Below are 13,428 nucleotides of genomic sequence, written 5' to 3'. Positions count from 1 at the left end.
TCTGTCTCAAAAAAAAAAAAAAAAATTGTGGAGTCAAGTGTAATGCACTTGCCAAGACCTTGCCATTCTGCTCATCCTAGAGGTCTAGACCTGACTCTGTACCTCTTTCCACTGCTTGGGGTCCTGCCTCAAAAGGGATGGACCCCCGTCTTGGTACCCAGAACTTGCTGTCAATTTGGCGCAAGATCTTTTTCTTTTTTTTTTTTTCTTGAGGAGGGACAGAGTCTTGCTCTGTCACCCAGGCTACAGTGTAGTGGTGCTATCTTGGCTTACTGCAACCTCCACTTCCCAGTTTCAAGCAGTTCTCATGCCTCAGCCTCGCAGGTAGCTGGGATTACAGGTGTGAGCCACCACGCCTGGCTAATTTTGGTAGTTTTAGTAGAGACGGTTTCACCATGTTGGCCAGGCTGGTCTCAAACTCCTTACCTCAAGTGATCTGCCCACCCTGGCCTCCCAAAGTGCTGGGATTATAGGTGTGAGCCACCACACCCAACCAATTTGGCAGCAAGTTCTGTGTACCAAGCTTAGACACCAAGCTCTGGGTACCCAAGAAGAGATTTTGGGTAGTAGCACTGCCCAGAATCTCCAATCACAGGGAGAATTTCTATTTGCCTGGATGATATCCAAGTTGTCCCATTACCTTGAACGTTGTAACTAGGTTTGAGGGGGAGGGTCACCCTTCTCAGGGGTCAGCCACAACTTTGGGTCAGACCCTTATGCAAGCCCACACAGTTGTGTTTCTTCTGGGTCTGTTATCCCAGTGGGTCCTGAAGTCATGTCAGTGTGTGCCATAATAATTGCTCTCAGAGTTGGGAAAAACCAGCGATTAAGTGAGATATTTTGATTATGTACTTATCTCAGTGAGCTATACCCTTTACATCTCATTTTTCTTGTCAGTATGGAGAACTTTTGTTGTTGTTGTTGTTAATTGTTTTGCTCAAGATGTTGCAAAGAAGGGCAAAGGAATCTGCTGTTCTGCTCTCAAATTGCCTGGAACATGAAATTAAAGTCAAGTTTGCTGGCCTTTTCTTGGTAAAGTTTAATTCTTGTGCTTTTGTCACGGCCCCAAACAAAGGATTCATCTGAAACAAAGAATGGCTGGAAGTCCAGGACGCAGGAGGGGAGTGGGGGATGGAGGTCAAACGTGTTGCCAATACTAGACTTAATTTGCCCCACAGGAGAGCCGTGGCTGTGGGTGATGTGGGTTGGATGATTTTTTAAAAGGAAGAAAACAATTGGAGCCACATAATTTGGTAGATTGAATTGTGTTTTGTTTGTTTTGTGTACAAAATGAGATTGTGGGGGAAACAGAGACATTATCCATGAAGAATGCTCAGGCAATTTCTGCTGCTTCCTTCCATCAATTACCTTCTGTGAACTCGGAGTGGAATTGAATTCCATTGAGTTACAGCCCATGCACTGCCAGTCTCTATAGGGATAACTCTCCAGAGTAATTTCATAACCTGCACTGACAAAGATATAATTCATACTGTGCTGCCTTTTATAGGGGCCTTAAAAAAATCATGTACCATTTCACAGTTGTGGTTGTATTTTTTTAAAGTTTGACCAAAAAAAAAAAAAGGAAACATACTTATTTTCTTCTTACTAAATCATAAAACCAATAGACTTAAGGGGAAAAGGCAAAATCAGGCATCCTAATCTTGCAGAAAAAAATCTTGAACCATAGATATCATAGTTTTCTCATCTGGAAAATGGCAGGACTGAACTCAATCATTTCCAAGTTCCATTTCCACATCCGGAAAGTCTCAGAATCTCTGGCTCTAGGTTTTCTTTTTTCCTATAATTGTGACTGCTGAAGGAAAATAAAGTTCCTCCAGAGGCTTTTCTTTAGATGAGAATTCCTCCATTGAGGATGGCTTCCATTGTGCCTGGCTGGCTGACTTCCTCTGTGTGGCTGGCGGGAGAGATGGAGGTGAGGTTGAAAGAAAGGTACCATTGAAGGAAGGCTTGGGCTTAGCAAAGGACTCCCCTGGCAGCAGGCAGGAGGCAAGAAGGTCAAGAGTCAGAGAAGAGCTAACAGGTTTATGTGACTGACAGCTGAGGCCAGATTGCGGGCGTCAGTGAGATCAAACAACGGGAAAACATCCCCAAAGAATAGAGAGGTGGAAGGGTCAGCCTAGCTGTCAGAAACCAGATCCTATGGGCAAGGAGGCCGACAGGGCAGGCCGGACCCAGACACTGAACTGCCTGGAAATAATGTTGATAAGGGAGGCAGCATGCTGGTCGGCCTTGGCTGCCTCAAGTCTGCATGACACAACCAATGGCTAACCAGGAGGTTGTGCATGAAATTGGCTACTCGCTTAGTTTACAACTGGCCATGATTTCTCAGTAATCAGCTGGCAGACTTGGGAATTCTTGTGCAGTTAGATAATTAAATGTAACACACAAATTATTTTCAGAGGTCATAATACGTTATGGATTATAAAGGTAATAAAGGAAATTGAGATAGTGTTATTTTACTTAATATTTACCAATTTGTTTTCTAAAGAAATAGTATTTCTTTAGTATTCTGGGGTCAATTTTTTTTTGCAGCCTGCAGAGCTTATCAACGTTCTTTACCCGAAGCCCTCCAGGAACACACCTGTATTTAAAGTAGTTGGATTTATTACTTTTTTCAGCAAGGGATAACATATACCATGGAAACCATGGGGCATCTCAATAAGAGGGTGTGATAGAAGACCTGTCACGGCATTTGGGCTTGTGTTGGGTGTCAGGTGATTTGAGAGAGAGTTTGGAGAAGTGAGGCTTTGCTCTGGATTGGATGCTGTCAGGAAGTGATTGGGTATCTCCACAAACCTTATCTGGAAAGAGAGTATACTAATAGAGGCTAAACCTGTGATTGATAAAGCAGCCCTGTTCACTCACTTCAGTGAGAATTGGGGTGGTAGGTGTGTTTGGTATGTTTCAGCTTGGACAATTTCATGCTTTGTTTGTGTTTTGCCATGATTACCAAGGGATCTTGTCTTGATCCAATGTTGTTATGCAATGGACAATATCTGAAGTTGGTTTCCTGTGAAATTGTGTTCAGCAAGAGAACACCAAGGTGTAGCTGATAGCACCAGGCTGGGTCCTGGATGTCAAGGGTGCATTTTTCTTTTTCAAGTGAAAAACTTTTTGCAGATCTTAAGCGTTTTTGTGGGTCTCTGGAAAGTTTCTAGGCTATAGGAATTGAGCTCTTCATGCCTATGGAATAAAACAACTTTGTCTCCAGCACAGGCTCTAAGAAGGCCCTTCCTGTTGAAGCCATCCGTCACTCATGCCTCCCGTCACCCTTTGCGCGGGTGAGGAAGATACGGATCCAGTGGGGAGAAGTGGGAGGCCCAGGGATGCCCTGCTTTGGCTCACCCAGAAGCAGGCAGAAAGAAGTAAGAGTTGGTGGTATTTTGCGTGCAGAGGGAGAGGTGTGGGCCTGGTACATCCGGTACCAGTAGGAGGTAGTTTAATGAAAGCTAGGATACAGCTAAGCTCTTTATAACACCAGGACAAACTTTTTCCTGTGTAACTCTCTTTTATTTTTAAAGAGTGCAAAGTGCACCACAAAGCAAGGCAAGAACAGCATTAAAAGCCTCATCTCCAGTTCTCAGATTTCATTTATTTTACCCCCACTTAAGAATTCCTAGAAACTTTATTGTGCACACTTTTTCTTATTTTTCCCCTCTCCTTTGCTGTTTATTTGGAAACTTTTTAAGCCTCCAGAATGGTTGAAAGAATGAACCCAGCATACCCTTCACCCAGATTTCATCAAATGCTAACGTTTTGCTACCTTCTGTCTCTGTCAAATCATTTGAAGTAAATTTTAGACATCGTATTTTGCCCCTAAATACTTCAGCACGTAATCTCCCAAGAGCACAATTATATTTTCCTACATAATCACAATACTATGTATGTAGGTGTGTGTGTGTGTGTGTGTGTGTATATACAGTACAAAGACATTTCTTCTGAGCCACTTGAAAATAAGTTGTCAACATGATGCCCTAGGCTGGACATAGTAGCTCACACTTGTAATCCTAGCACTTCGGGAGGCCGCGGCGGGTGGATTGCCTGAAGTCAGGAGTTGGAGACCAGTCTGGGCAACATGGTGAAACTCCAAAAAACTAGCCGGGCATGGTGGTGTGCGCCTGTAGTCCCAGCTACTCAGGAGGCTGAGGCAGGGGAATTGCTTGAACCTGGGAGGTGGAGGTTACAATGAACCAAGATCACGCCACTGCACTCCAGCCTGGGCGACAGAGCGAGATTCTGTCTTAAAAACAAACAAACAAAAAACATGATGTCCTATACTTCTGGATATTTTAGTGTGAATTTCCTACAGATAAGTGTCCACTACAGAACGACAATTCAATCATCAAGATCAGGAAATTAACAGTGATGTATTGCTACCATCTGATACTCAGATTTCCTTCAAATTTTGCTAGTTGTCCCAAGTATGTGCTTATAGTAAAATGACCTAGTCTGGAACTACCTTTACATTCCGTTTTCATATATTTTCAGTTTCTTTCAATGTGCAACAGTTCCTTATGCTTTCCTTCACTTTCATAACTTTGACACATTGAAGATTACAGGCAGGTAATTTCATAGAATGTCCATCAATGGGATTGTCTGCTGTTCCCTCACAATGAGATTTGGGTTATGTCTTTGGCGGTAACATCACAGAGGTGATGTAGGACTTGTCTCATTGGATGCTGTGAGATGGGGCATCATTTCAATTTATTTCATTACTGATGACATTTACTTTGATCATTTGATTAGATGAATGTTTGCCAGGCTTCTCAAATTAGGTGTACTATTTTCTTCTTTGTAATATTTCTCTCTATATAAATATTTGTGGGGAGATACGAGATACTTTGAGGCCATTTAAATATCCTATTCTTTATCAAAATTTCCATTTCTTCACTTCTTTATTTGTTCATTTTTATCAGTATGAACTTATGGATTCTTATTTTATTCAATAGGATATAATCCATTGCTATTCTCACTTATTTGATGCACAAATTGCCCAATATGTGGCCAGTGGAAGCCCCTTAAAGCTGGTTTCTGGACCTTTTTGAAGTGTCCCAATCATTCTTTCAGCCCTTCTTGTCGCTCTGGCAGAGCAAGCTGTCCATGTGCTACGTTACCTGCCCCAGCCCTGGAATCAGCCATTTTTTCCCAGAGCCCTTGCTGCTTTTTGGCAAATAATGGCATTTAGAAATCACAATCTGGGTGCTCTGTGTGCTAAATGCTCTTGGTAAGTCCGTGCTTCTAGGCCCTCTCAGTGGGCAGAGCTGGGAATACAACTATGCATGTATAATATATAAAAATACACATATTCATATTATTGTATTTCTATATCTACATGTATATATGTGTGTATGTATATATGTGTATATATAGTGTGTGTATGTATACACAAATATATACATACACATATGTATTTACATCATACATATACATTTAATACATAAATATATGTACATATATTTATATATAAATACATATATGTATGTATATATATGTGCATATGTATATACACACATATCTACACACACACACACACACACACACATATTTAAAAAACAAATTCACACAGTTATCTCACTCAACCCAAAACCATGATTCTTTCTTGTTTTCTCCTTTACCATAATTGTAAGTCTCTTTACTGACCATGAGAAACTTGCTCTAATTAAAAAACAAAAATTTCCTATTTTATGCAGCCCCATTGTAACTAATCTGCTACACTGCTATTGCCATTTGCCCCTTTTGGGATGCCCTCTTCACCCAGATTAGGCTCTGGCACCTCGTGTTGAGCTGCTCTACCACTGGGATGCCTCTTCCCTTTGCTTGGGGACCATGCAGAAGCCATGATGTGCCCGTTCCCATGTGAATGACCTCACCCTGCCCAGACCTTCTTCCTGCACTGGGCTGTCCCTAGCCTCAGACGCCCTTCTCACCTTGCTTGGGTGCAGATACCTTGTGCCAGAATATCCTCCCCACCTTCCTTAGGCTCCTGCATCGAGTCTTACCCACACCTCTTGGATGCCTTCCTCATTCTGCTTGGCTTCTGAACCCTGCACCAGGCTTCCCTCGCAAAAATGCCTTCCTCCTCATACTCAGACTCCAGCACCTCCTGCCTGACTCCTTGTTCACTCTGATTAGGCTCCAACACCCTGCTCTGTGCCGCCCTCCCACTGGTAATCTCTCCTTACCCTTTTTGGTCTTCTACACCCTGTCCTGGGATACTCCCTTCACCCTACTTGGGGTCTGCCCATGCTGGGCAGCTGGAGGTATAATCTCTTGATAGTTTCTTCCTGCACAGACAGTCAATCCACCGAGACCACAGCACTGTAGTAAAGAGTTTAGTTGACATGAGGTTGGCCACGCAGGACACAGAATTATTACTCAGATCAGTCTCCCAAAGGCTTGGAGATGAGGGTATTTATGGAAATTTGGTGGGCAGGGGCCTAGGGAATGAGTGCTGCTGACTGATTGAGGATGAAATCGTAGGGTGTGGAAACTGGTCCTTGTAGGCTGAGTCCACCTCTGGGTGGGGCCACAGAACCTGTTGAATCAGGAGTCAGGAGACTGGGTCGGGTCAGTTGGAAAAAAACCTCAAAAAACCAATCTTAGGTTCCACAGTAGTGCTGTTATCTATAGGAGCAATTGGGAAAGTCACAGATCTTGTGACCTCTGGCCACATAATAACTGAGTAGTAAGGGATTATAGAAATCATGCTTATATTTTAGCAGAACTCAAGCCAGTCCCCATAATCCTAATCTTGTGGCCTTTCATTCATCTTACAAAGGCAGGTTTAGCCCCCAAACAAGGAGGGAGCAGTTTTAAGGAGGGACTATTATTATCCTTGCTTCAAAGTTAAACTATAAACTAAATTCTTCCCATGTTTAGCTTGACCTATGGTGAAGAATGACCAAAGAGAGCCAGCCTGTGAGGCTAGAGGCAGGATGGAGTCAGCCATGCAAGACTTCTCTCACTGTCATAACCTTTGCAAAGGCAGCTTCAGAGGGAGTAGCAGGGAGACACACTATGGCACAGCATATTAATGGGCCAAAGTCAATGCGATTAAAAAAAAATCAGTGACTGGATACTGTCCAACACACTAATGGTGCAGCCCAGAATTTGTAGTGAAAACTGAACAGGACAGCAGTAATGGGGCGCAGTGACACTCTGCGTCTTCTGATATGATGCCATGGGAAGTGCCCAGCATCACCTGGTGATACTCCTGCCAAAAAAGCGCTAACCCAGACTGAATCATGAGGAAACAATCAGAAAAACCCAGATTATGGACTTTATACCTGACTACTGGTTTCTACTTTTAAAAAAATGTTAAGGTCGTGAATGACAAAGGCAGGGAAGGGGACTCTCCTAGTCTAAAGGAGGCTGAAGAGCTATGACCACCAACTCAATGTGGGGTTCTTGATTGGATCTTAGATTGGAAAAACAAAAACAAAACAGCTAAGCAAGACATTTTGAGGATAATTGGGGAATTTCAAATATGCATGGAATATTTAGGTAATATTATGGTATTGTAAGCTATAATTGCTTTCTTGGTGTGAAAATTGTATTGCGTTATGTTTTCTCATTTCCTTCTTGAACAGCTCAGTCCAAAAGCCACTGGGTGGGGCCTGGGAGGTTAGCATCCTCAGATAGGGGAGCCATGTGACTCAGAGTGAGGTGGTGGGCCCTGAGCTAAGTGAAGAGGATACATGTGTAGTGGGACAGCCCAGCCCGGCACAGGGGATGATGTGGGGAAGAGGGCAGGTAGGCCTGGGTTATCAGGGCCTGAGAAGAGTGAGGATAATGTCTATGTGGGGGACAAGCTGACATGGGGTGTGCTCTTCCAGGTTTGAGAAGTAAGGGTCATTGCCTGGCCCTGGGGTGTTGGGGAGCCCGGTTGTGCCTTCTTGGCTGGAGTGGGAGAGGGTGGCTAAACTGCATTCCATTGAAAGTCAAAAGACCTTCCAAATCTGGCCCCCATCTCCCTCTACTGTAACATGGCTCTCTCTCCTCTTTTCAGCCAACTCCTGCCCAATTTACACCTCGTGTTCTTGAACAACTTACTGGCTGCCTAGATTAGGGATCATCCAACTATAGCCTAGATTGCAGTGTTGTCCCCTGGTTTTGTAAATAAAGTTTTATTGGAACATAGCCATGCCTATTGTTAATTGTCTATGGCTGTTTCTGCATTGCAACAGCAGAATTGAGCAGTTGCAACAGAGATGAAGTGGTCGGCAAAGCCTGAAGTATTTATTTATTGGCCCTTCATAGAAAAAGTTTATGCGCCCCTGGCATAGATTAAAGATTACACCTTCTTAATCTGTGCTGTTCTCATTGTAGCCTGTCGCCTATTGTAACAATGCATCTGCCCTCATTACAGTATAGGCTCCATGAGGCAGTGGACACCAGTGTTGCAGCCCTGGTGCCCAGAAATGCCCCTGACGTATGGTAGGTACTCAAAAAATATTTGTTTAATGAATGGGACTTCTGCCTTATGCCCACTAGGGGATTTTGGAGAGCAAATCATGACAGTGACCTCTGGAAGGCATTCCAAGGAGGCCACTAAGCACAGGGGTCAGGGGTATGTCACCTCCTCATGTTGAGGCCTTGGGAAGCTAGCTGTTCCCTTGGTTTTACTTAAATCCGCTTTTCAGAAATGAGTCATTAATCATCTGCTGCTCAGTCAGCTATTAAGAGTAGAAGATTTTTTTTAAAACTATAAGATAAGAATAATTCCAGATCATAGAATTATTCCAGCACTTTTCACAATAGCAAAGACCTGAAACCAACCCAAATGCCCATCAATGATAGACTGGATAAAGAAAATGTGGTACATATATACCATGGAATACTATGCAGCCATAAAAATGAATATCATGTCCTTTGCAGGGACATGGATGGAGCTGGAAGCCACCATCCTCAGCAAACTAACACAGGAACAGAAAGCCAAACACCGCATGTTCTCACTCATAAGTGGGAGCTGAATAATAAGAACACATGGACACAGGGAGGGGAACAACACACAGGGGAACAGGGCCTGTTGAGGGGGTGGGGAGAAGGAGAGCATCAGGACAAATAGCTAATGTGTGCAGGGCTTAATACCTAGGTGATGGGTTGATAGGTGCAGCAAACCACCATGGCACACGTTTACCTGTGTAACAAACCTGCATGTTCTGTACACGTATTCCAGAACCTAAAACAAAATTAAATAAAAAAAAAGAATTAGAATTGGAAGGAAACAAAGTTCATCTAAAACAACCTCTTAGTTTATCAACTAAGAAATTGAAACTTGGAATAGCAGAAAGCAATTATGTGCTGGTAAATGTATAGCAATTAGCTCTTCAGGAAAAACATACATTTTATTGATTTAAAGGCTATATAGCACACAACTTAACAAATCAAAATAAAATATATAATACACTTTATTTGAAATTCCTTACAGCTATTGATTTTCATACAACACTTTTGTTGATTTTTACCAAATTCCTGTGTTCATACCTAACTTCTGGTTGCAAATGATGAACTAGTAGAGTTCCAACGTGAGAATATTTTTGTTTACATTAGGAGTAAATGAAAGTGAAACAAGCAAGACCTCTATGGGACCTTGTTCATTAATGATGCAAGTGACTTATTGGCTATATCAGATAATAGTTTTTAAATACTAGAAGAATGCTTTGTCATTTTTTGGTGCTGTTCATGATGTAATCGTTATAGATCTTTTTGTACAAGCTTTTAAGTTTTATCTGCAGTATTAATATTTTTTTCCATCTTATCTTGATTTATGGTTTTTGCTGATTTCCATGGTCTAAATATACTCACTTTGGCTGACTTCAAGTCACCAGTATGACTTGCAAACATTTCATTAGAAAGGGATGCCTGGTAGTTAGATGCCTAAATACACTATATAAGTGTTTCCATCATCCAGACTCTATGGATGTAAATAGCTCCAAGAGTGTAGGCAGTGGTAAGATGTAATAAAATAATTTAATTATAATAAAATAATAAAATAAGTGGGAGTACCAAGTTTTGAGCACTTACTAACTTTGTTTGAATATAACTAATTTAATTGCTAGTTTATATGATTCAATTTTTCAAAATGGCTATGTTTAACATCCAGCTCATGACATTCCTGGAAATTTAACAACAGGCTCTTACAAGCCAAGTCAAGCCCACCACTGGTACAAAGTTAACCAACCATCAAATCATGGGAAATAGCCGAGGCAGAGTGCCTAGAGGGGAGTTATTTCATGGGAGGTTTCAGTACAAAGTGATCCCAGGGCAAATTGAGAAAACAGACAAAGGGAGCAGGGAGGAAACACCCAAGAGTTAGGAGTTGCAGGATCCATCCAGTTCCCCACTTTGTGCCCAGGGACAGTGACCTCATTGTTTCCTGTAAGGGCTGCATTAGTGTGTGCTTGAATTAGGCTGCAGTTCCTTGAAGTCTTGCTAGCATCTTAGTGCATAAATAAATATCACAGCCCCCTAAATATGTAATATTATAGAAGGGCGAAGAGGTTCCTTTGATGAAATTTTGTTCTTCAGAGGCTTATGGACTGGAGAGTGAAAACACATATGTATTAGCCATGTGCTTTTAATGCTCTGGCATCTGCTGACCCTGGAGAAACTGCCCCTGCTTGCTGGTCAATTCCTAGAGGTAGTGAAGGACTGGCCTGTGGCGTGCATTTCATATGCAAACCAGCCAACCCAAAGCCCACACCCCACTACCTCCTCTACAGGGCTTTCACACTTAGGGCAAGGATTCCCTTGCTCTAATCACCCAGGACCAGGTAACAGGCAACCAGGGACAGTTCCTATTCCCTAGAACGTTCTAAAGTTTTTCAAACTAGCCAATTCTAAGCCTGCTTGCCTTGCCTTTCCCATTCCTTCCAATGGAAGCCACAATAAAGGGTCTTGCCTGCATTTTCCTCATCATTCCTTCTGCCTCCTGACTGACCCTGGTGCGTGTCCAGTGGAAACCCCCACTCTTGGCACTTTATACTGCCCCAGTCTTGGGAACTGTGAGTAACAAACTCTCATCAATGGCATTGTCTTCTCATCTGTTGGCCTCACCATACCTGAATAATAACAAAACCTAAATTTTAAAACAACATACCCTCCATCAAACTCATGAAGGAAATGATATGAAAAATAAATACATCTATAAACAGATATTCATTTAAATCGGGTATTTCAGCAATTTCAGAAAACTGTCCTAACTGGTTGCTATACAACAATTTTGTTTTTAGTTTTGTTTTGTTTTAAATGAGAATATTCATCAACTTTGACAAGCATGCATGCAAATAAATGAACATTTATATCTTGCCTGACTCACTTGTTGATGGGACTGTTGAGCTCACATACTACTGTGGTGGGCTGACTCCTGTGACACTTTCTCTGAAACAGGTATCATCTGTCATGGTGTTATTTCATTAATAAGCAATGAAACACATAAATATCTCTCTTGTTTGACATAGTACCATCACCGACCTACATTTATCACTCTGTGAAACTTATACCAAGATTGGAAATTCAGATAAAAGGGGAATATAGAAAAGCAGACATATAGAAGAGAGATTTTACAATGAATTTAGCTAAGCAATTGCTAAAATTCTATGTATAGCCTGTAGTTCCTTGTCTAAGCCAGCCTGGGATAAGCCCAAGATTACAATAATCACCAGCAAACAGGCTTTCTTTGACTTTGCTCACTCCTATTCTACCTGAAAGATTCCCTCAAGGTCCTACTCCATTTTTCTGGCATTTCATGAGGCTTGGAGGACCTAGTTACCCATGGCATCTGCCATCTTCTCTGTCTTTGCTCTGCTTGGAGATTTCTCCTGCATCTGCTGTGAACTGCAAGGGTCCTGCCTCTGGGGATCCTGACACCTGAGGATTTCATCTCATGTCAATGTTAAAGTTGCTGCAAAAGTTGTTGGCAATAGTGATGCTGTTCCCTTGTACTCTTGAAGTCTGAGAGAGATGGTAGCATGAGAAAGATTTCACTTTGCTCATCCTCTTTTACTGTAGTTCCCTTCTCTTGAGGGCTGCCCAGGAAGACAATCTATGGGACAGACACTGGGAATGCTGGATCATCTTTTCCTTCTGAGGCTGCTCCACTGTCCTTGAGTCAAACTCTGGGGTCAAACTCTCTTCCCTTGGATGAGTTGTTTCCAAGAGCTCCTTTTTAGGTAATGTGGAAGTAAATGAAGATCAATCAAATGAAAACAAGCACAGACTATTTATTTAGAGCTTATTATATCAAGAGAATCAACCATCATCATTTGCTTTTGACAGAGACTCAAAGGCAGACCAAGGAGTGGGAAATCATTTATAGTGGATAAAGGGCAAGGCTTCAGGTGTGCCCTGATTGGAGGCTGTTAGCATGGAAAAGCTGTGGACAGGCCATCTAATAGTGTGACAATCTATGTAATTGGTTAAGGGAGCATACTGGGCTCTCTGGTTGGTCCTGAGTTGGAAGTGGGGACAATTAGGGAAGCTGTCAGATATAAACCAAGTCTTGGCTGTTTGGGGCCAGTTGTTACAGGGATTATTGTCTAGCTTCCTGGGATGGTTTCTAGAGATAGTGGTCTAATCTCTTACAATCTGACTTATAGATAGCAAGCTGTCTTCCTGGGCTGGTTATTGTAGATAATGGATTAGGTTTCTGGAATAGTTGCTGTAGACTGTGGGTTAGGGTTCTATTTTGATATATAGTCTGGCTGTTGTCTATTTGTATATTCAGTTTCTCAGCAAATTGACAGCCAGTGAATCTATCATTCACTCTCCCTCTGCCTCCATATTAGTCAGGGCTCTCCAAGAAACAGAACCAATAGGAAATTGGTTCTGTTATATGTGTAGAAAGATATTTATTATAAGGAATTGGATCACATGATTATGGAGGCTGGCAAGTCCAAATTCTGCTGGTTGCAGATATAGGAGAGCCAACGTTCCAGTTCCAGTCTGAAGGCAGTCTACTGTAGAACCAAGAAGAACCCATATTGCAGATGGAGTCTGAAGGCAGTCTGCTGGAAAATTCCCTCTTGCTTGGGGAGACTAGTGTTTTTGTTCTATTCAGGCATTCAACTGATTGGATGAGGCCCACCCACAACTGCTTTACTCAAAGTCCACCAATTTAGATGGGAATCTCATCTAAAATACCCTCACAGATACACAGTAATGTTTGACCTGACATCTGGGCATCACATGGCCCAGCCAACTTGATCTGTAAAATTAACTATCACATCCCCAAACCCTCTCTCATGAATCTTAAGGTGAGCCAGTGACTTTTACTTCCTCTCAAGCTGGACCCTTGCTCCATGGTTACACATCAAGGTGGTAGAAAGTCTCTCTTCTCCTTAGCATCTCTAGGAGCTAATGCAGAGCCATCTCTGTATTTATGGCAGGACTTGTGAGTAGAAATGC

Source organism: Nomascus leucogenys, chromosome 8 (genome assembly GCF_006542625.1).
Source record: "Nomascus leucogenys isolate Asia chromosome 8, Asia_NLE_v1, whole genome shotgun sequence".
NCBI lineage: Eukaryota > Metazoa > Chordata > Mammalia > Primates > Hylobatidae > Nomascus > Nomascus leucogenys.
Note: the sequence above shows the minus strand (reverse complement) of the source record.